General features: G+C 40.0%; 1 protein-coding gene across 1 annotated transcript in view; it reads left to right on the top strand.

Annotated features, from left to right (window-relative positions):
* The window catches only part of LOC112625112, an 81,397-nt gene extending 68,342 nt beyond the window's left edge, over window positions 1–13,055 (top strand). Inside the window, exons 3-4 of the transcript XR_003119526.1 lie at window positions 11,662–11,753; window positions 12,441–13,055. The gene's annotated coding sequence lies outside the window, so the exon portion shown is untranslated. The remainder of the gene's footprint in view (window positions 1–11,661; window positions 11,754–12,440) is intronic.
* Window positions 13,056–23,461: the final 10,406 nt, after the last annotated feature.

Raw genomic sequence — 23,461 nt, 5'->3', positions numbered from 1 at the left:
AAAGAAGGACAATTTAACTTCCCGTTTTCCATTTTGGATGCTGTTTATTTTTTTCACTTGTCTGATTGCTCTGGCTAGGACTTCTGGCACTGTGTTGAATAGGAGTGGTGAAAGTGAGCATACTTGTCTTGTTCTAGTTCTTAGAGGAAAGGCCTTCAACTTTTCCACATTCAGTATGATGTTAGTCGTGGGTTTGTTGCATATGGCCTTTCTTATTTTGTGGTATGTTCCTTCTATACATAGTTTCTTGAGAGGTTTTTTTTTTAATCATGCAGCCATGTTGAATTGTATCAAATGATTTTTCTGAGCTATTGAGATGACTATGTGGTTTTTGTCCTTCATTCTTTTGACATAATATATCATGTTTACTGACTTGCATATGTTGAACCTTTCTTGTATCCCTGGTATAAATCTCACTTGATCATGATATATTATCTTTCGTTTTTTATTTGTTTGTTTGAGACAGGATCTCCTTATGTTGCACAGGCTGGAGTGCAGTGGTGTGATCTTAGTTTATTGCAGCCTCAACCTCCTGGGCTCCAGCAGTCCTCCCACATCAGCCTCCTGAATAGCTGGGACTACAGGTGGATGCCAGCACACCTGACTAATTTTCGTATTTTTTGTAGAGATGGGGTCTCACTATGTTGCCCTGACTGGTCTTGAACTCCTGGGCTCAAGTAATCCTACCACCTCACCTTGGCCTCTGAAAGTGCTGGGGTTACAAATGTGATAATCCCGTAGCAAATCCAACAGCACATCAAAAAGATAATACACTCTGCCAGGCCCAGGGGTATTATCTTTCTGATGTGCTATTGGATTTGGTTTGCTAGTATTTTGTTGAGCATTTTTGTGTCTATGTTCATCAGAGATACTGGCCTGTAGTTTTCTTTTTTGTTGTCTCCTTGTGGTTTTGATATTAGGGTGATGCTGACCTCGTAGATGAGTTAGGAAGAATCCCCTCCTCTCTGATTTTTTGAAATAACTTCAAGAAGATTCATATTAGTGCTTTGTACATTTGGTAGAATTCAGCCGTGAATCTATCTGGTCCTGGGCTTTTTGTTGTTGTTGCCTTACTCATTCAATCTTACCACCTGTTATTGATTTGTTGAGGTGTTCTATTTCTTCATGATTCAATCTGGGTAGGTTGCATGTTTTCAGGAATTTATCTATATCTTTAGGTTTTCCAGTTTGTCAATTTATAATTATTCATCATAGTCTCTGATGATCTTTTGTATTTCTGTGATGTCAGTTGTAATGTTTCCCTTTTCATTTCTGATTTTGTTTATTTGGATCTTCTTTCTTCTTGGTTAGTCTAGCTAGTGGTTTATCAATATTGTTTATCTTTTTGAAGAACCAACATTTCATTTTGTTGATCTTTAGTATTTTTTTAAGTCTCTATTTCATTTAGTTCTGTTCCAATCTTTATTATTTCTTTTCTTCTGTTAATTTTTGATTTAATTTGTTCTTGCTTTTCTAATTCCTCAAGGTGCATTATTAGAATGCTCATTTGTAATTTTTCTGCTTTTTTGGTGAAAGCATTTATTCCTATAAACTTCCCTGTTAGCACTGCTTTTGCTGTATTCCACAGGTTTTGGTATATTTTATTTTCATTTTTTTCAAGAAATTTTTTGATTTCTGTTTTAATTTCCTCATTGGCTCCATGGTCATTCAAAAACATGTTGTTTAATGTCCTTGTATTTGTCTAGTTTTGCGAGTTTCTCTTAGTATTGATTTTTAACTTTATTCTATTGTGATCTGAGAAAATACTTGATATGAATTTGATTTTTATAAATTTTCTGATACTTGTTTTGTGGCCTAACATATAGTCTGTCTTGGAGAGTGTTCCATGTGCTAATGAGCAGAATGTGTATTTGGCAGTTGTTGGATAGAATGTTCTGTAAATGACTAAATAAAACCTACTTTAAATTCGATTTTTTTGGTGTCAATTTTCTGTATAGATGAGCTGTGTAATGCTGAGAGTGGGGTGTTGGGAAATCCCCCACTATTACTGTACTACAGTCTATTTCTCTCTTTAGATATAGGAATATTTGCTTTATGAATCTGGATGTTCCAGCCTTGGGTGCATATATGTTTAGAATTGTTATATTCTCTTGCTGTATTGACTTTTCATTAATATATAATTATCATCTTTGTCCTTTCTTTTCTTTAACTCTTCTTGATTTAAAGTCTGTTTTATTGGATATAGCTACTCCTACTCACTTTTGGTTTCCATTTGCATGGAATGTCTTTTTTCATCCCTTTGCTTTCAGTCTATATGTCTTTACTAGTAAGATGAATTCCTCAAAAGCAGCATATAGCTGAATCATTTAAAAAATATCATTTCAACCATTCTGTATCTTTAAATTGGATACATTTACATTCAAGGTTACTATTGATATGTGAGGCTTTGTTCCTGTCATATTACTAATTGTTTTCTGGTTTTCAACATATTCTTTGTTAATTTTTTTCCTGTTATTGTCTGTCATTGTAGTTTGGTGGGTTTCTGTCATGGTACCATCTGAGTCCTTTCCTCCATTGTGTGATTGTTTTACCAATGAGTTTTACAGTTTGATGTGTATTCATGATGGCAAATGACATTCTTTTGCTTCCAGGTTTAGGATGACCTTGGGCATTTTTGTAAAGTTGGTGTAGTGGTAATGAATTCCCTCACCATTTGCTTGTCTAGGAAAGACTATTTCTTCTTCATTTATGAAGGGTAGTTTTGCTGGATCTAATATTCTTGGCTAGCAGGTTTTTTTTTTTTTTTTTTTTTTAAGCACTTTGAATGTATCATCCCATTCTCTTCTGGCCTTTAAGGTTTCTGGTGAGAAATCCACTGTTGCTCTGATGGAGTTTCCTTTAAAGGTAATAGACACATTTGCTGTTTTTAGGATTTGCTCTTTATCCTTAACATTAGACAGTCTGACTATAATGTGCTGTGGAAAAGAATTTTTTGTATTGTGTCATCCCGGGATTGCTGAATTTCCTGTATCTGAATGTCTAAACCTCTTGCTAGACTTGGGGAGTTGTCATCTATTATTTTGTTAAATAGATTTTCTAATTCTTTCGTTTTTTTATTTGCCCTTGGGGATATCAACAATTTGTAGATTTGGTCTCTTTACACGTCCCAAACATCACAAAGGCTTTACTCCTTATTTTTGTTTTCTTTGTTTTTATCTGACTGAATTATTTCAAAAGACCCATCTTCAGTTTCTGATATTCTTTCTTCTGCTCGATCTAGTCAATTGATGAAGTTTTTAAATGTATTTTGTATTTCATTCAATGAATTATTTACTTCCAGAATTTCTGTTTGGTTATTTTTAAAATGTCTATGTCTTTAGTAAATTTCTGATTCATATTCTGAACTGTTTATCTGACTTCTCCAAGAATTCTCTTGTATCTCACTGAACTTCTTTAAAATCAGTATTTTGAATTCTTTATCTGGAATTTTATAAATTTATTTATCTTTGAGATGTTATTCTGTTGCCCAGGCTGGGGTGCAGTGGTGTGATCTTGGCTCACTGCAACCTCTACCTCCCAGATTCAAGTAATTCTTCCTGCCTTAGCCTCCCAAGTAGCTGGGATTACAGGCACCTGCCACCATGCCCAGCAATTTTTTTTTTTTTTTTTTTAATTTTTAGTAGAGATGGGATTTCACCATGTTGGCCAGGCTGGTTTCGAACTTCTGGCCTCATGTGATCCACTCACCTTGGCCTACCAAAGTGTTGGGATTACAGGCATGAGCCCTGAGCCCAGCCTATACATTTCTTTTTGATTGGGATATGTTGCAGGAGAATAATTTTGCTCCTTATGAGGTTTAATTTTTCCTTGCTTTTTTATGTTGATATTTGTGTATCTGGTGTAACTGTTGCTTCTTCCAATTTTTTGAAATTGCTTTCTTAGGGAAGGACTTTCTCCTGAAGGTGTATATAATGTTGTTGGTTGGGTAGGGCATTTTGGCTTTTCTTTTTGGAGCATGCAGTATTGTAATTTCTGTATGACTTCTTTGGCTATAAACAGTATCAATGGTATCTGTGATTTACTCAGTGGTTTAAGATGTGGTTATTATTTGAGACTGTGGTGAAGTTTTGCTGGGGAGTAGGATGCCATGGACCAGTCACCAGGTCTCAGTGGTGGCAGCAGTGAGCTTAGCATGCCTGTTCTTTGGCTTCAAGGCAGCTTGTGCTGTCACCAGTGTTATTGGGTTCAGGAGGGTAGTTGGGGGAGGAGACTAGGATAGAAGACTTGTACTCATGCCCCCAGTAATACATTCAAGTGCTGACTGTGGGGGTGATCCCCAGGCTACCAGGGTAATACTCAAATGTGGGCAGCAGTTGCTGTACTGTAGGTTTGCCTATAGGGAGGGTGGGGCCTCTTTCAGCTCGAGCAGTATAGGCAGGTAGCTGGAGAGTGCAGTTTACTCATACCTTAGTCCTATAAAAGCCTGCAGGAGCAGAGGTGAGATTTGTCCTCTCCCTCCTTCCTTGGCTTGGTGGTACAGGGACAGGGTCATCCCCAGCCCTAAGTCATTATGCAGACCTTTGGAGGATAGATTCTCTGAATGGCACCAGCTATGGGCTTGCCACTGGGGAGGGCAGGGTCCTTCTTAGCTGAAGCAGCATAGGCAGGTAGCTGTGGGTAGATTGCTTATCATGCCTTGGTCCCACTGCAGCCTACACAAGCAGCAATGGGATTTGTCCTAGGGGTGCATGGGAGCACCCAGCCTCCCTTTCTCCTTTGCCTGGTGGTGGCAGTGGCATCATTAGCCCTGGCCCTAGAGCAGGATGCAGACCTTTAGAGGCTAGACTCTCAGAATGGCACCAGCCATGGGCCTGCCACTGGGGAGAGTAGGGCCCCTCTCAGCTGGAGCAGTGCAGAGAGGAAGCTATGAGGAGTGCAGTTTGCCTTGGCCCCGCAGCAGCCCGCAGCAGCGATGGTGGGATTTGTCCTTAAGGTGCACGGAGGTGCCTGGCCTCCCCTCTCCCTCCTTGGTTTGGTGGTGCCAGTGACAGTAGCAGTTCTAGGGCAGTATGTGGTCCTTTTGGGGTTTAGCTCTCAGGATGGCACCAAGCTGCAGCTGCGCAGAGTTCAGATGCCTGTAGGACTCTTTGTGAGTTCATTCTCTGGAGCAATGCCTCTTGTTCAATCTCTAGTCAGATCTCTGTTAGTTTTTAGGCCCACATAGATCAAGGCATCCTCCCATAGCTAATAGTGTAAAAAACTAGTGGGAGAGTTGAACCCTGCGGGGACTAGAGGGGGAGTCTCTCTTTCATTCTTTTCCTAGGAGCTTCTCCCTGCTCTCAGCCAATCCTGGCTGAGGAAGTGGCCTTGCTTCCCTCTTCTTACTTGCTTTTGGTGCTTCCCTTCACATCTCTGTTAAATCCCAGTGTTCTTAGATGAGCTTTTTAAAGTGTGAGTATTACTTGTTATTTTGGTTCCCGTCTGTGGAGAAGGTGTGTACTAGCTGCATCTAGTCAGCCATCTTTTTCTGTTTTCCTCTTTCTTGGCCATTTTAGTAGAGTGCATCTTCTGGGAGCTTCCTGAGAAGGGATATATGATATGGCAAATTATTTGACATTCTTCCCATTGAGAGGGGTATATATTTCCCTTTCCCTTGAATTTGGACTGGCTTATGACTGCTTTGACTAATACAGTATGACAGAAATGGCACCATGTCAATTCTAGTCTCAGCCTTTAAGAGGACTCACAATTTCTGTCTTGTCTTGGAACCATGTAAAAACTCCAATTAATCTGAAGTAGTCCAGCTGTGAGAAAGCCCAAACTAAACATGTGAAAAGCTATGTGGAAAGAGAGAAATGCCCAGCAACCCCCAAGCTGTTCAACTCACCCATCTGAGATAATAGACATTGAAAAATAGAGACAATCTGTCTCCTCTGTGCTCCATCCAAATTCTTGGAATCGAAAGATATAGCTGCTTCAAGTCACTAAGTTTTGAGATCTTTTTTATGAAGCCACATAAAGCTGCAACATATAGGAAATAATTTGAGACCTTGAATGTCTTGAAATATCTTCTATTTATCACTTATTTAATAGTTTGTATGGATATAGAATTCTTGATTATTAGAATTTTTCTTCAGAACGTTGAAGGTATTGTTCTGTCATCTTCCAGCTTCAAGTGTTGCTGATAAGACATCTGATACCATTCTGATCCATATATCTTTGTATGTGATCCAAGCTTTTGTTATGTTTTGTTTTCCTCTATGGAAGTTTTAGGTTTACCTCTTTGACCCCAGTGTTGTGAAATGTTAATCACAATATGTTTTGTTGTAGGTCTTAGGTTAAACTTCCTCTATCAATATAGGGGAAAAAACCAAATAAATTGTTTTTACCTACTGTACTCTCAACCCTCAACACAATAGATGTGTTAGTTTTTTCCTGCACTGACTAATTCTCTGACACCAACTGAATGTTCTACAGTTCAATTCAATTCTGACACTAACAGGAATTAGCTAAGATCCCATAGGTTAGGAGTTCAGTCCCACAAGACTGCTTCCCCACTTCAGATATCAGTTGCAAGTAGTTCCTCAAGTTACCCACAACTTGTGTCCAATTTGGCTAAAGATCAGAGGTTCCCATAACCTCCTCCTTCAGTTTGCTAGAATGGCTCATAGAACTCAGGGAAACACTTTACTTACTATTGCTGATTTATTCTAAGAGGATACAACTCAGGAACAACTGGATGGAAGTGATGCATAGGGCAAAATATAGAGGAAGAGGTGCAGAGCTTCCTTGCCCTTTCTGGGTTCACCACCCTCTACATGTTCAGCAACGTGGAAGCTCTCCAAACCTTGTCCCTTTGGAGTTTTATAAAGGCTTCACTATGTTGACATGATTGATTAAATCATTGACCACTGGTGATTAACTCAACCTTCAGCTCCTCTTATCACTTGATTGGTTCCGCTGGCAACTATCCCCTATCTTGAGGTTTTCTAAGAGTCCCCAGCCATTAGTTCCCTCAGTAGAATACAAAAAGGCACATATTACTTCAGAGATTCTGAGGGTTTTCTAAGCTATGTGATAGAAAATGAGGCAGTGATCAAGTATATGTTTCTCATTATAATATCACACTCTAGTTCCTCCATCTACATCCTAGTTTTCAAAATTGTGTTGTTCTACCCCTCTATTACTATCATTCTCTTGTAAACTAATTCCTTATTAAGCCATCTAGTATAATATTAATAGGATTAGGGAAACAGTGGTTATAATTGTGTGTGCAGGTGACCTGTATTTCTGTTTTGTATGCTGTATTATTTAGAATTATTTGTTTCACATTGTCTCCCCTATGAAAGTGTAAACTCCATGATTAGGGACCATTCTCTTTTTCACTACTGTATCCTCATCTCCTAGCACAGTGCCTGGCATGTAGTTGTTATTTAATAAACATCTCTTAAATAAATGAATAAAGAAATGCCCAAGGCAGGAGGCCGGACAGACGGCAGGGACAGACACTTCAAAATAAAACATTGTAATATCCCTCATCATTTTGTCTAGACCAGTGGTTCTTAAAGGAGGATGACTTTACCAGCCAGAAGACATTGGTAATGCCTGAGGACATTTTTGATTACCAAAATTAGAAGGTGGGACAGTTTGCTATTGACATCTAGTGAGCAGTGTCCAGGGATTCTGCTAAACATCCTACAATGCGCAGCACAACTCCCTACAACAAAGAATTATACAGTCTAAATGTCAGTAGTGCTGAGGCTGAGAAACCTTGGTCTAGACCAAGCACTAATATATAGCTAATATTTATAATTTGGTATTTCTTAAATACATGGCCCATTTTCAAAATACCACAAACATGGGTCAAACCTTCTACCTTTATGCCTTTTTTGGTGTATGGGCTCAGTGGAGAAGTACCAGGTTTGAATATCCTATGGCTCACCCCTTTACAGTAGTTGATTTTACATATTCCCTGCCCCCCGCTTTTTTTGAAAGCTAGGATTAGTGGACAAGGAAAAGAGTAGAAAAGAAATACACAGAGTCCCTACTTAATTCATTAATCTTCTTCCTACCTTCAGTGGTAAGTAGATTTAATGGTGTCTTACATTGTTTCTCAGCTGTTCCCCTATCTTCTCAGAGAAAAGTGCCTACCAGGCTATTCACAATAACCAAACAGGGTAATCATAGCACTCTAAGACTAGAAGGGGCCTCGTTTTAAGATAAAGTCATTATGCCTCATGTAGCTAGCTGAATATAGAACTAGAATAAAAATTTGGGTTTGTACTACAAGGTAGCTGTATTCTGTTGTAGCATGTTCTTTGAATTAAAAACAACAGCAGCCACAAAACTCTGTTGACTACACAAATCTACCTTCAACAACACAGTGAATAAAATGCTTACCCTATTCTACTTTCATAAAAACTGAAATCACCTGGGGCGACCATTCCATGTTATCCAACCATACCAAATGCTACACCACAGACAGTTGATTATGACCTTGCAGACAAAGCATGGATTTGTAGTTATATGTTGTGACATGCAGCATATTTGGGAATCTTGCATAAACTATGTTTTGATGACAGCTATGTTTGCAGAATGAATTCATTCAGGCTAAACTCAGCGGTTAGTCATGGTTGGTTATTTAATGCTTTACCACTCCCCAACTCCACCTCTCTCTTCCAAATTCATCATTTAAGTCCAGACAAAGTTGGCACAACATGGATGTTGTGCCTTCTCCTCTGCAGTTCTTGTTCCCCTAATGACTTGTTATAAATTCAAAGCTAACCATTTTGCTTTTGTTACTCTCTCTCTAGAAGCTGGATAATAATATGGCCTCCTTCGTCATTTTCTTCTCCCAGAGTTTTTTTTTTTTTTTTTTTTTACATGAAGTGGAGTGTAGTGGCACGATCTCAGCTCGCTGCAACCTCTGCCTCCCGGGTTCAAATGATTCTCCTGCCTCAGCCTCCTGTGTTGCTGGGATTACAGCCGTGTGCCACCGCACCTGGATAATTTTTTGTATTGTTAGTAGAGACGGGGTTTTGCCGTATTGGTCAGGCTAGTCTTGAACTTCTGACCTTAGGTGATCTGCCTGCCTTGGCCTCCCAAAGTGCTGGAATTACAGACATGAGCCACTGCGCCTGGCCTTCTCCCAGAATTTCTGAAAGCCAGTAACCCAAAGGTTCTTTGACATCTTCAGATAAATGAAAGCCCTGAACCAAATCCATGGAGTCTCTGACTACTTCTTCCTTCACAGCTCTGTATGATGAGCGTTCAGTCATTCCTTTCTTTCTCACCTGGCCTAAAGGTGTCCTCTTCCTCCAGGCTCTGCAGTACTTCTTTAAGCCTGAATATTTAACCACACGTCTGGGCTGGATTTTTAAGAGGTCACTCAACCTTCTCATTGGGCCACAGACTGGAGTGGATAATCCGCCATCATCTGTGACCACGGAATAGCTTTTAAGCTCTTTTCATCGCCAAGAGGGAGCCTGGATACTGGCTGCCTTTCTATCAGTCCCCCACTGAGCACTTCCTCCTTCCTCATTTATGTTCATTTTCTTGTATCATTTATGTACGTTACTTCTCTCCACTAAATGTAGTTCCTTGAGGACAGGACTCTATCCATAGAATTGCCATGACAGCCAGCTCTATGGTTTGGCCCTAATGGGTTTAAATAGTATTTGTGCTAGAGTGATAGGGGAAGTTATATCAGATGTGCTCTATGCCCTGGTTCTTATTTCCCTATTTACCTTATTTATCTGGTGATTTCCTATTTATGTAGCTAGACCAGGGGGCATTCATTTCTTCAGGGGTTTTCAATGATGGGATCAGAAAGGAAAAAATGCAAATTCTTGCAAAATAAATTTAACATCAACATCTTTGTCCTAAATATTAAGATGGGAAAAATTTTCAAGGATAAGCAAGTAGGTAGAATCATTTTTTTCTCCTTCCTCCCCACTTTCCCTACCAGGTCAAGATCCCAGCAACTAAAGATAGAGAAAGAGTGTGGGAGGATCAAAACAATTTAGGAAATTAGTCTGGCCAGGAGCAGTGGCTCATGCTTGTTATCCCAGCATTTTGGAAGGCCAAAACAAGAGGCTCACTTGAGGCCAGGAGTTCAAGACCAGCCTGGGTAACATAGTGAGACCCTGTTTCGATAAAAAAAAAATTTTTTTTAATAAGCCAGGCATGATCATGTGAGCCTGTAGTCTCAGATCTTCAGGAAGCTGAGTGAGGAAGATTGCTTGACCCCAGGAGTCTGAGGTTACAGTGAGCTATGATTGCGCTACCGCACTCCAGCCTGGGCAACAAGGTGAGACCCTGTTTGTAAAATGAAAAAGAAAAGAAAGACATTAGTCTGCCTGTGGACCTTGTCTCCTGCCCCAACCCCAGAGAGCTTTAGGATATCTCTGATCTGAGTTCACCTGGTCTTTCTGATCTCTTCTGGAACTCATCTATGACTCAGAGAAAGAGGGTAGAGATAGCATTGAGGGTGGAAGGAGCACAGTGAGTGCCTGTGACAGTTCAAGGTTCTTTGGGGAGCCCAGAGGACTATAGATGACTGATCTTCTGGTTCCATAAGAAAGTCCGAGAAAATAGGGACAGAAGGAGAGGGGAGAAAGGAGAGAGAGTGGGGAAGAGGGGAAGATTAAAGGAGAGAGAGAGAGAACCCACTACCCAGCAAACACGTAGAAGGAAAAGGTAAAAGAAATAGAGAAAAAGGAGAGAGAGGAAAAGGAAAAAGGGAGGGAAAGAAATGGATTACTTTCTCTACCTGGCTTGAGTTGAGACTTTCTACAAACTAGGAAAGGGTCGTCTGAGAGATATGTAGTAAGTAGACCAAAACTGTTTCGTAGACCTGAAACAATTGGCTGCCAGCAATATCATATCAGTTAACCTAATACCACAGGCAGGGCTGCATGGTAACTTTCAGGAGCAGTAGGCACTTCCTCCTTAGAAAAAAAGTAAAAAGTATATTTTATGATTAGGTTAGAATAAAGGTGAATATATTAACATTACATATTAAAACACGTTCTTTGACCTAAAACTTTATTTTTTCCTTCTGATTTCTAAAGAAATAAAAATCTGTTCATGGGCCCTAAACATATTGTGAGTCTCTAGTCACTGTGCCCTTTGTGCCTGCTGGGGATCTTGGCCCTGGCAACAGGATGAACATGGGCCACTGGAGCCTGGAATTCTGCCACTGAGAGATTCCCTGGAAGCATGGCTTTCTTTTCTCTCCTGGATTCCATGAATTCTCTCCTTCTCCCCAGGTATGGTGTGCTAGTCCCTTTTGCATTCCTATAAAGACTACCTGAGGCTGGGTAATTCATAAAGAAAAGGGGTTTAATTCACTCACGGTTTGGCAGGCTGTACAGGAAGCATAGCAGCAACATTGGCTTGGCTTCTGATGAGTGCCTCAGGAAGCTCACAATCATGATGGAAGGTGAAAAGGGAAGCCAACATATCACATGGTGAGAGCAGGAGCAAGGGACAGAAGGGGGAGGTAGTAGACTTTTTTTTTTTTTTTTTTGAGACAGGGTTCCACTCTGTGACCCAAGCTGCAATGCAGTGGTGCAATCACGGTTCACTGCAGCCTTAACCTCCTGGGCCCAAGCAATCCTCCCACCTCAGCCTCCCAAGTAACTGGGACCACAGGTAGGTGCCACCATGCCCAACCAATTTCTTTTTAATTTTTTGTAGAGACAGGATCTCACTATGTTGACCAGCTGGTCTCGAACTCTTGGACTCAAGTGATCCTCCTGCCTTGGCCTCCGAAAGTGCTGGGATTGCAGGTGTGAGCCATTGCACTTGGCCTCCAGACTCTTTTAAACAACCAGATCTCACGTGAACTAACTGAGCAAGAACTCACTCATCACCAAGGGGATGACACTAAGTCATTCATGAGGGATGTACCCCCATGATTCAATACCTTCTACTAGACCCCACCTCCAACATTGGAGGTCATGTTTCAACATGAAATTTGGAGGGGACAAGTATCCAAACCATATCATATAAGTTTCTCCTGCATTGACCTTTATACAGGTAAATAAATGCCTCTAATCTCGAATCCCAATCAGAAAGTCCCTCATGTCATTAGTAAGGATAATTCCATTTCAACTGGAAACTAATTGTAAATGCAGGGCTTTCGTGCTGCTATGTGTATTAGCTTGACAATCCAGTTGACAGCTGCTCACTCTAATATTGCAAAAAACAAGCAAAACCTCAAAGCATCACTCTCACCATATGGATACAGAGCTCCTGACCACCATGCACATTGTGGCTAGTGACCAGGGAAGGGAACTAAAAGCTCGTCTTCATTGTTGGGTTCATTCACATATTGGCAAGCTTGCAGAACTCCCACCCATTTCCTTCTCCACTAATTGCCCTACTAAGACTGCAGCAGAAAACACAATGGATCCTGCTCTGAAAACCACAGGGGCTCATAGGAGTGAGTGACATTTTATTTCTCTGCCCTTCAGGAATTAGCCTCCTTACTGTCAGACCAGCCGCAGAACTTTCTCCCACTTATCCCTTAGATGTCAACCACCCACACTTCAAATCACCCTGGAGACTGATGTGACTGGGATGATTTGACTGCATGTAGGTCAGAGCTGCCTCCAGGCAACTTGTGGGGCCAAGGCTTTGTGGCTAAAAGGAAGTGAGCATTAACACATCGCTTAGAACAGCAAAGAGCATCATCTGAAGATCATCATCTGAAAGATCATCATCAGAAGAGCTGCGAATATCACTGATCTGATAATTGGGTATTTTTGGTACCCCCCCCCCCCCCACGCACACACACAGCCCTGCTTTTGTGGGAACTGCACTTAAATTGATGTGGGTGGAGGTTTTACTGAACTGAGTAATTCTTAATCTTTGGAGTATAACACCTAGTCTCCTAATTCCTGTCCTGAACAGCATGCCTAATACAGTATTTTAAAATTAGAGATAATTAAATTTGATTTTGTTTCAATAATTATTTTGACAGTTTTAAGATACCTTTTGGGATTGTTTGTACCATTGCAGTCTTTTTCAAATCCAAGACTAAAATGAATTTTTCTAGCTATTTATCCTATCTTTGAGTTAAGAACATAGGTCCTTGCATTTCAGTTTAATAGGTGATCCTTTAAAAGTTGTTTATTTATTTAGAAACAGGGTCTTACTATGTTGCTGGCTGGTCTTGAACTTCTAGGGTCAAGTGATCCTCCCACCTCAGCCTCCCAAGTATCTTGGATTACAGGTGTGAGCCACTGCACCTGGCTCTGATAGTTGATTTTTGAAATCATATGGAAAATTTCAAGTTAATAAAAATTTTTAATTAAAAAGTATGTGCACAATTCACAGATGACCAGTCTTTTGGAATTATTATAGAATATTTTTGACAATAAAACTATGCTGAACTCAATCTTTTAATGATTATGAAGATATTTTCTGATTGTAAAATTATGAAAATTAATGTTCATTGTGATATTGATGTGAGTCTAGGTCAATGTGGAGTTCTGGAGACAGAATAATACCTAAAGTAGATCTGTTTTTCACTTTGGGAACTGATTATAACACCTGGAAATTATGTATATATTATTTAATCAAATGAGATAATGTGTATCAATAAACCAAGCATTGGGGCTTGGCACATAGTATTTTTCAGTCAATAAGAGAAGAGTTTGAATATTAAATTATTTATGCACTGGGGAGTAACTTCCTAGATCTATTTCTCTATGTGCTTCCTCTCTGTCAATCTCAGTCATTCAACAATACTTATTAAGCATATACTACTAATGCTATGTTGCATCGATTATATGTCAGACACATAGTCACATTTTATTAACTCTAAAATTGTGATCAGTTTTAACATTGCAGGTGGCTTACAAATACTGTCAGTTAGAAGCAATCGTGATGTACTAGTTGGCTGTTCTTTTTGATGGCACAACTGGATAACTGAGCCCCTTCGTGTTTCTGTCAACTGACCTTTATGTTTGAGGAAGACATATGAATCAGGGCCATTGTTTGAAATCTAACCTTTGGCAAAAATCAATAAGGAACTAGCCCTCAAACTTGCCTAATAGTGGGTGTCAGCAGCTTGGATGAAAACTCCCAGGGATAATAGTGGAGTACTCTTTTAAGAAATAGTGAGCATCAACACTCTCGATGGCACAGAAGATGGATACTGTGGGAAAGTCAGGGACACTGACCACTCAGTTTGGAAGGTAATTCAGCAAATTTAGACTCACACATATAAAGAAGTTTAGAAAATTGAACCAATTACTTTTGCTTATATTTTTCTTTTTATGCATGTGTAAGAGATAAGATAAATATCTGTGACTAAATATGTCTCTTATATCAAATAAAAAAATATATCCAAGAAGAAATTATAATGTCATTGTTTCATTAAGCATTATGTCATGCTTTTTGGAGGCATTTCCACCCTTTCTTACCTTTCTTAATGGTATATAAAATTGCAGTGCATTTCACCATCAGTGGTTCATTGGATTCGATGAAGTCTAAGTAACTGCTGGACCCTGTGTTAGGCTTTTTAGTTACAAATAATTAAGCAAGTATTTATTTATTTATTTATTTTAATTGAGACAGAATCTTGCTCTGTCACCTGGGGTGGAGTGCAACGGCACCATCTCGGCTCACTGCAACTTCCGCCTCCCAGGTTAAAATGATTCTTCTGCCTCAGCCTCCCAAGTAGCTGGAATTACAGGCACTTGCCATCATGCCTAGCTAATTTTTGTGTTTTTGTAAAGATGGGATTTTATCATGTTGGCCAGTCTGGTCTTGAACTCCTGACCTCAGGTGATCTGCCTGCTTTGGCCTCCCAAAGTACTGGGATTACAGGCGTGAGCCACTGTGCCGGGCAGCAAATATTTATTGAATGCCTACTGTGTGCCCCAAACTGTTCTAGGTGCTATAAATGGGCCAGACAAGCCGTCAGGGAAGTTGCCCTGGCTGGGAAGACAGACATCAAACAATATAATTCCAGAGCTGTATAAATACTAGGGAGAAAAAAAAAATGCGTGATGTATTATGATGGATATTGCCATAGAGTTAAACACTGGGATTTAAGACACAATTTCTGTTCACAAGGCATGTTTGATCTAGGGTCAAAGATAGATGGACATTTTTTAAGTGGTGGGTAAAATGCCATGAACTCCTGAAAAGTGCAAAGGAGGTAATAGTTAAACTGCCCTGAAAAGCTAGTAAGGTTTAGCCAGCTGAAGAGCATGGGAAGGGCATTCCAAGCAGAAGGACCATCATGTTTAAAGGCCAAGAAAGAAGAGGGAGACTGGTGAGTTCCTTCAATAGCAAGTAGTCAGATGGCAGAGTCTACAGTGTGAGGGGCAAAGGATAGGCCTAGAAAGGTAGGCAAGGCTTGGAAGATCTTGAATGTTATTGTGAGTCTTTTGGTCTTTATACCGAGAGCAATGGAGAGATACTGCAGGATTTCATGCAGAGTATAAGCATGATAGGATTTGCATTTTAGGAAGATCACCCTTGCTGGAGTATGGAGAGTGGATTAATCTTCTTCCCTCCCCTTCTGCAAGCAAAGATTACAGTTGCAATCATTCAAAAATGAGAAGATGGTAGCCATGTTAAATTCCCCAATTTTCCCAACTTGATTGGATAGTTGTCCTGTTTGTATGGGGTCTTTATAAGAAAATGTCGACTTCAGTAACCCCTGATCTCTGCCCAAGGTGAGCCCAGTTGCAGACACTACAATCACTTTTAAATGAAGTCCTGTCAAGTTACTTGCTTAGAAAAACAGATTAATAAACCCACCGATCTAGTGAACAACCTGTCAATAAAAATGCTGCCCCAATTACATGATAAAGTCAAAAATCAAAGCCTACTGTTGCCCTCCAAAGCTTCTGTGGGACTGAAGAATTTCCATCTGAGATTTATCAAAGGGTCTCAAAAGGCAAAGAATGGTTTAGATGAAACTCAATTGATTTTATATTTCTGCCAGAACTCTGAGCTTTGTACAGGTCACAGCTTGTTAGGTATTACAAAAATCATAATTTTATCAGAGATTCCTTTTACGGTTTAGAAGGAAGAATGCCCCAGCAAGTGCTAGACTGATAAATGCTGGTCATGTGTCTGTTTAAGCAGATGTAAATGAAAATGCCAAAAGGCTCAAGTTCAAAGGATTCAGTACCTGAAAAATGTCCCTTTATGGAATTCCCTCTTTGGAAATGTACTTGGCAAAAAGGTTTCTTAAGCAGGCTGGGAAGCCACAGCTTCAGTACAGTGTGCGCCTCTCCCAGCCAGCTTGACCACCATTTCTTCTTGGAGCCCATAAAGGGCTACAATGCCCAGAAGCTCACTTGGAGAGATGCGCTGTTTACTGAGCTACCCTGGAAGGCTCCAGATCACAGAGCGTTGACATGTGTTCCTCAGTTGCTTATGCCGTTTTGAAAGTACTTGAATTTCATAAGCAAACTCTTGTTGCAAGGAAATAACAATGGGCCAGATTAGTCACCTCCAGACATTTTATCCTGTGTACTTTTGTATTTCTGTATGTGCACAGGGCTTAGTCCTGCAGGGAACCATTTAAAGAATGTAGATAATACCTATCAGTGTTGAGTCACCCTGTCAAGAGAGTAATGTACAACTGTGCATCCTTGTAAGTTATTTATTATACTCCGAGGCTTGATGAAATACAGTTTCCTTGATGAAGAGATAAAAAGGAGCAACATAAAAGCAAGGTAAAAGAAGAACACTTCATTAAAACTGAATCTACCTTCTGGTCTTAACTTTTTTTGGTTGATTTTTTTTTTTAATTAGTAAAGTATTACTAAAATTTATCACACAAAAATTTACTTTGTAGAGCATCTTTCCAAAAAACAAATAGAACATGCTCATGCCAGAAGGAATAAGGTTGAAAAGGGACAGAAATACATGGAGACAGAGAAAAGCAGAGAGATTCAGAAACAAAACTAAAGCAAAGATGAGAAAGAAAGAGAGAGTTAGAGAGGGAGAGTGGTTGAGAGTTAAAGAGAGATAAACTAAAGAAATTGAGTTCTGTAGAACCGGAATCTTCAAAGCACATTTAAACAAACTAATTCCCCAGAGAATGGAAATAAACAACTCTGAAAAAGCACCAGTTTTCTCTGTTGAAATTAGTGAGAGGAGTTCTGTCCAGTTGAACAGAAAGGACTGAGCCCAACTCCATTTCACTCCCAAAAGAGGGTTATAAAATGAGGTTATAGAGAAAAGGACAAGTCAATAAGAACAACGGATTCTAACTTGAGCAAACCAGCATGCTCACCTAAACATTAGGGGTCGAAGCAAAGGTTTTGTAAGGTGCTTTGTGGTTCTAGAATTCTATGTCTCTCAGGGTGGGTAGGGTGACCGCTCAGAAGTACAGTGGTGGGCTCAGGTCCAAGAGAGGGTGGAGAAGGAAGGAAGTTGGTGTTTTATTCCCTGTTGAAGTTTAATTCAAATTCTAGCTTGTTTATCCTCTTTCTTCCCACTGCTCCTTTAGAACAGAACCTCAGGACTAAATAACTCTCATAAAAATAGCTGATTTTCAGGACAATATTGGGGTTTAGTTAAATAAGCAATGCAAGAAGTCAATGCTTTTAAAGTACCACTTAATACTGTGACTGTTTAAAAGGACTTAAGTTTGAGCTATATAAAAAACATGAATACAGTTTCTTTGTAAAAATTGAAAATATTATATGTAAGGCTAAACTCCTCTTTCACCACTACTTTTTTTTTTTTTTTTTTTGGTAGGGTCTTGCTCTGTTGCCCAGGCACAATCTTGGCTCAGGGCAACCTCCACCTCCTGGGTTTGAGCAATTCTCAGGCCTCAGCTTCCTGATTAGCTGGAATTACAGGTGCACGTCACCATGCCAAGCTAATTTTTTTTGGTATTTTTAGTAGGGATGGGGTTTCACCATGTTGGCCTGGCTGGTTTTAAACTCCTGGCCTCGAGTGATTCGCCCACCTCATCCTCCCAAAGTGCTGGGATTACAGGCATAAGCCACCGTGCCTGGCTTTCACCACTATTCTTAATCTCAAATCATCCCAGTCTCTCCCAATCAGTTTATTACATTTTCTTAACAGACCTTTTTCTAGGTAGAAACTACATAGTGTTGTTTCATGTTTGTAAGTATGTCTGTTAATATGAACAATTTATTTTTTAAAAATATGCCTTAGCACTATTCACAATAGCAAAGACTTGGAATCAACCCAAATGTCCATCAGTGACAGACTGGATTAAGAAAATGTGGCACATATACACCATGGAATACTATGCAGCCATAAAAAAGGATGAGTTTGTGTCCTTTGTAGGGACACGGATGCAGCTGGAAACCATCATTCTTAGCAAACTATCGCAAGAACAGAAAACCAAACACCGCATGTTCTCACTCATAGGTGGGAACTGAACAATGAGATCACTTGGACTCGGGAAGGGGAACATCACACACCGGGGCCTATTATGGGGTAGGGGGAGGGGGGAGGGATGGCATTGGGAGTTATACCTGATGTAAATGACGAGTTGATGGGTGCTGACGAGTTGATGGGTGCAACACACCAACATGGCACAAGTATACATATGTAACAAACCTGCATGTTATGCACATGTACCCTAGAACTTAAAGTATAAAAAAAAAATGCCTTAGAGATGGATCCTTATCAGCATGTAAGTAAGTTCCATCTCATTCCTTCGAACTGCTTTTTTAGTGTTCTGTGGCTTAGATGGATCACAGCTTATTTAGTCATTCCTCTGTGATCTACAAGTGGTTTCCAAGTTGTTGTTTGTTTTTTTGCTACTGTAAATAAATGCTGCATCCTTGTATATGCTTCCTTGTATACCCTATGCAATTGCTTCTCTAAGGTAGAAATAATTTGGTTTTTATAGCCTTTGGGTCTCCAGGTCTTATGAAGGCAGCTTGAATTTAGCTACATGCCACAGATAATTTGAAAAATGGTCCCAAATTGGAGAGAAGAGTCACTTTTTAATCTTAGCAAAACAATAACCCATTTCACAGGTTCATAAAATGACTACTGTATTCGTTTTCCTGTCTAGGTGAGACTATTGATTAAGGATGCTACACATGGCATCACACAGAAAAATACTATTTTAGTGCTCGTCTTGGCAACATATATACTAGAAAAATACTATTTTAATATTCTTTCTTTTGTTGCTTGCATGTTAAAAATGTGTTTCAGGAATAAAAAATAATTTTATATTTATATGAAAACATGTATAAAGCAAGACTGTCAACATACTGCAAAAAGCCACTCTGTAAGAGTAATGTATTTTCTTTTACTAAATGAACACTTCATCAATAACATGAAATGGGCAAGAATGAAAAGGGAATGATGTCAAAATTGAAAAGCAGCTGAGAAGCTCACATCATCATTTTTGACATGTAATGTCTATACTGGCAGCTATAGGATCAATCCAGTCACAAATCCTTTGAGCAGCTGTTTGTATGCCTTCGACTAATGAAGGTCTTTGAGTGCTCTGTTATTAATGTCATAAAGGGGAAGAGGGGATAAAGAAAGAGACAGTGGACCAAAGAAGAGACATTCTACTCCCTTTCCCCAGCCACTTGTGGAAATCCATTTCAGGTCAACTGGGACCAATTGTGAGTTCTGGCCTTGGGCAAAATTCCTATTTGCGGTCAATAAATTAATGGGTGACACCTTGAAATGGGTTAGCTTTAACTGAATCAATGTCTGATGTGGCAATCTATCCTCAGGCCAAATTCCCACTGAAGTTCATAGGTTGGGGCTCACTGAAGAAATGGATTTGTATCCTTGAACTTTTTTTTTTTTTTTTTTTTTTCAAATCACTTCTTTAAAAAGCAGCATTCAGGCGCTGTTTTCACTTTTCTGTCCTTGCCCATCCTCTCTTTAATTGGCATGGAAGAACTCCCAATATTAATTGATTTCATTTGTAGAGAAGTCTACAATGTACAGAGTTCTCTGCCTGGGTGATTTTAGTTGAATCTGTTTCTTCTAAAAAAGTTGTCCATAAGGCCAAAGAGGTAACCGTTCCTTTACAGTAGCTCCTTTTGAAACCTCTAGGCAGCAGGAAACAGAGAAGGGCTGCTCTGTTGGTTCAGCTGGCTTTTACAGCTGAAGATAACATGAACCACAAATCTGTCGAGGTTCATGTTTTCTTGGAGGGGGAGGAGAATTCAGGGAGCAAAATAAAGAGAAGTTGAAGTTTAATGTTTCATAACTGTGTGCTCTTTTCCAGGTTTTATTCCTGTAATATTCTCTGTGTGTGGCCAGGCCCTTCATAACACAGTGCTATTGAAGAAGAAGGAGAAGGAAAAGGAAAAGGGAGGAAAGGGTGGAGGTAGGGATAAAACTAGTCTTTGGCGGGGGGCAAAAAGACCACTGCTTTTAAGTAACAACTGTGACCTTAACTGGAACTAATCAAGGCCTCATGGAATTGAGTTAGCCATTCAATTCTGAAAATAGGATAGGGGGTAAGTGTGTGGATGGAATTTGTAGTTAAGCCAGAAAAGGGAAATGACCCACTTAGAATCTTCTCTGGAAAAAGTGGGTTCCTGAGGCATCAAAAGGTTGATGGGCTGAGAGCTTTCCTTTCCCTGAGGGTATACATGGGTAATGTCTGCTAGGAAAAAAAAAAAATTGAGGGACAAAGATGGTGGAAACATTGGAACATAATCCTTTTTTCTGTTTTGGAATCTGTTTGTGGGATTAAAAATTGAGAGAAATATTTAAAATCTCTGGAAGAAGAGCAAGCATTGGCAAGTCTACATTACGTATGCAATGCTATTCCTGCCACCAGATGGGGAGGCTAACAAGCTTAGCAGCTGAGGAGAAGCATATTTTACTCAAGTTGGCCAAGCTGTTTCCTGCCCTTGGAGCAAAAACCAGTACAGCCAGTGCACCCTGATGATATTTGTTTCTGCGAATATCAGAACCTTTTAAATAACAAGCACATTATTCTTTTAAAGGCTCTGAAAGCATGAATGGAGAAATAGAACAACACCATTGTATCTCTTCCCTTGAGACCACCCTTTTCTCTAGAACTATACAACATTGCTGGAGTTTCTGAATGTAAATTTAGAAAATGATCATTTTTCTTTTCTTTTCCGCCCAAACTGGACTCAAATTCCTGAACCCAAGCAATCATCCCACCCCAGTCTCCTGACAGCTGGGATTACAGGAGACTGCCACTGCACCTGGCTGGCAATTGTTTTTTCATCTCTTACGAGTGGGAAAACACAGCCAAAACACATAGTAGTGATGAAGTCCCATAGCCTTGAATAGAGGCAATAAAAATAAGGCCAGTTACGGTTTCTGAGCTGAGCTGGGGTCTCTCAAAGCTGAGCAGAGTGTGCTGGGCAGGGCGGAGGAAGAGCAGGGGTGGTAGTGGTACCTGTGATGGAGAGGCTCCACAGTGGTGTTTGACAGTTCATGTCATTGATGAATAGTTCTCAGGTGCATAAGCCTAGAGTTATAACAGAAAGGACCTTAGATTTCATATAATCCAATTCCTTCATTGTACAGAATGACTTGCAAGGGTTAGTGGCAGAGTCAAGCCTAGATTTTGGGGCTCTTGTCTTCCAGGTTGGTATTTTCCATTGCTTTGAGTTGGGCATTTTACCAGACAGGTTAAAATACACAGTCTCTGTCTTCTAGTAGCTTACAATTTAAAAAGTCTGTTTCCCAGGAAAAAAAAGAGTAGTTTAGGGAAAGAATGAACACTAAGAGGACCAAAAATGATACTTGGTTCCAAGCTCGTGTCACTGCGTGACCATAACAAATCCTCTGATCTTGTCTGTGCTTGCGAAGGAAGCTGAGGGAAAGTGGGGTCTGGGGAGCAGCTTCATTCACCTTTTTAATAGTTAGTGGTTCTGCACGAAACCAACGAAGGCTCTTTACTGTGCCATGAGGGATATAAGAGTTGACAAATGTGAGGTTAAATTTCTCATTTGAAAGTGTGATAATGGAATAATAATATTAACTGTTTCTCTAACAAAGGTCAATGTGCATTCTCACAGTGACACAAAATACCCTGGCTCTGTACTTCTTCCTTTACAAACAGGCCCATGTCAGCTTCCTGGCTGACTTCTGGTAAATCATCCTAAAACGATTCCTGGCACTCACCTCATAGAGGGTTAAAACTTCCTCTGCACAAACCAAGGGCTACGCACAGAGGAGAGAGGCTACAAAGGAGGATATTGTTGCTTATTTTATACCAACTGGGAGAAGAGAATACTGAAAGGAGAAAATGCTATGGTATAATTTTTAAAATCCAGATTCATAAGAAAAATGTTATGGAGCTTATTTTATTTTATTTTTTAACTACATTTTTTTTCCTCTCTGTGTTCCTCCCAGCCTAAACCATCCCCAAAAATGTCCTTATTTGGGTGAGAAAGACTCTTAATGCTATGGAATTCTGTGTGGAAACCCACAAACAGAAGGTTGACCAGAGGCAGCACACGGAGTGGTTAGTGGTATTGATCCCTTGCCTTCTCACCCTTGACCCTGGAAGGGCTTAGTGGCAAAAGGAGAGTTTCCTGCAGGGCTGCGTTCATCCTTCCTGTTAGCAGAACTGGAGGAAGAATACAATGTACTAAAAAGCAGCCCCACCCTCATTCCTCTGCCCTGTCTACTTCTTTGAGAGAAATGAAAGAAGGAAAATATCCATATCCACCAACAACCCTGAGGATCCCTGACAAATGGCCCTAAGGTATATCACACCACATTCTTGGAAACCAGGAAGAAACCAGGCAACAGGGTTGGGTTTAGCTCATTTAATTGGGTTTAGCTGTAATTACTGTGTGGAAAACTGCAGCATTTTCCTTACCATAGATTGGATCTTCACCCCTCATGAATACTGTGCTGGTCAGTACTACATCTTGCAATCTTTGGCTGGTGTAATTTTCAAAGGTGGAATATATGTAATGAGGAATTAATGTCTGTTGAAAATACATCAAGAATGAGCTGCTGGAAACTTGTATGCTGTTACATTAGAATATGCAGACAAGCTGATATAGTGCATGTTGGAACAGCCCAGAATGAGGCAATATTAAAAATATTTATTTTGGGACCTGAGGTAGGTGTTGAAATGTATATGAAGGGCATGCAGCCTCACCCAATTGTCTTTCTGTGCATTGCTGTGTGGTTTAAAGGGTCAAGCACCTCTTGAGAGTTGACGCGCTTTATTTACTAAAAGTAAAAATATCTTTGGTCCCATTTTTCTTTTCTTTTGGGGGTAAAAAATAATTTGTTAGTTGTCAAGATAGCCAGGCTGAAGAAAAAATGGCTTTTCCCCACCTTTTTAACCTGCTTTGGTGACATAGTAACCAAATAACCAAGTGGTTCATATACACTCAAAATATTGAATCACAGTCTCTAGGGGCAGGGCCGGATCATCAGAACTTTTCTAAAGTTCCCCACATCACTCTGTTGTGTCATCAGGATTGAGAAACCACTTGTCTGAAGTCTCACCAGTTTAACTGACATTAGTAAGGAGAAAACTTGGTCCAAAAGGGAA

This window comes from Theropithecus gelada, chromosome 5, assembly GCF_003255815.1.
Source record: "Theropithecus gelada isolate Dixy chromosome 5, Tgel_1.0, whole genome shotgun sequence".
In the NCBI taxonomy this organism is placed as follows: domain Eukaryota; kingdom Metazoa; phylum Chordata; class Mammalia; order Primates; family Cercopithecidae; genus Theropithecus; species Theropithecus gelada.
This window is presented reverse-complemented; position numbering and strand designations above follow the sequence as displayed.